Source organism: Hydra vulgaris, chromosome 14 (genome assembly GCF_038396675.1).
Source record: "Hydra vulgaris chromosome 14, alternate assembly HydraT2T_AEP".
NCBI lineage: Eukaryota > Metazoa > Cnidaria > Hydrozoa > Anthoathecata > Hydridae > Hydra > Hydra vulgaris.
The window spans coordinates 35,075,714-35,076,428 of NC_088933.1; positions in this window are offsets into that span (position 1 = coordinate 35,075,714).

Genomic DNA, 715 nt, shown 5'->3' on the forward strand with positions numbered 1-715 from the left:
TTTTCACAAAGTTTATTTTGAAATTTGTAAGATAGTTAAAAAAAGATAGTTAACTATCTTACAATTTTTATGTATAGTAGCATAAAATATACAATTTATTGATAAAAAATAATAATTGATTTGAAACTTTTTGTAATGTAAAATAAAAAATCCTTAGACTAATTTAAAATAATGATGACGCGGTTTTTTTAAATCGTTGAATTCAACGTTGAGTTAAAAGTGACGTCACATACACAAAAGATTTTAGCTTCATGAAGGCAAAAATTTTTCCGCAGGTCACTTTGTAGCAAAAATATTACTAGAAACAAAATTTAAATAGAAATTTTTAGAAAAATTCCTTCTAATAATAAAGTATAGAATATACTTAATGGGATCTATTCTAAGAAAGTCTAAAGCTATTGATGATTGCTAAGTTATTTCTTTATATAGGGAGTTTAGTCACGTGATTTTTTATCACGGAAAAAAAACTTTATATTATAAAGTTTATAACAATTTATTTATTACTAATTAATGAAAATAAACCTTTACCCGTGAAATGATATATAAATATTTATATAATATATTAATTTTTTTTTAAATAATTATTATTAATTAAAAAGCTCATGATTAAAATTAACAAATTAAAATTTAAAAAACGTGATTAAAATTAATCAAAAAATTCAAGATAACTGCAAGACCAAATTCGTCATTGAAATTTTTTTTTGCCACATGCTAA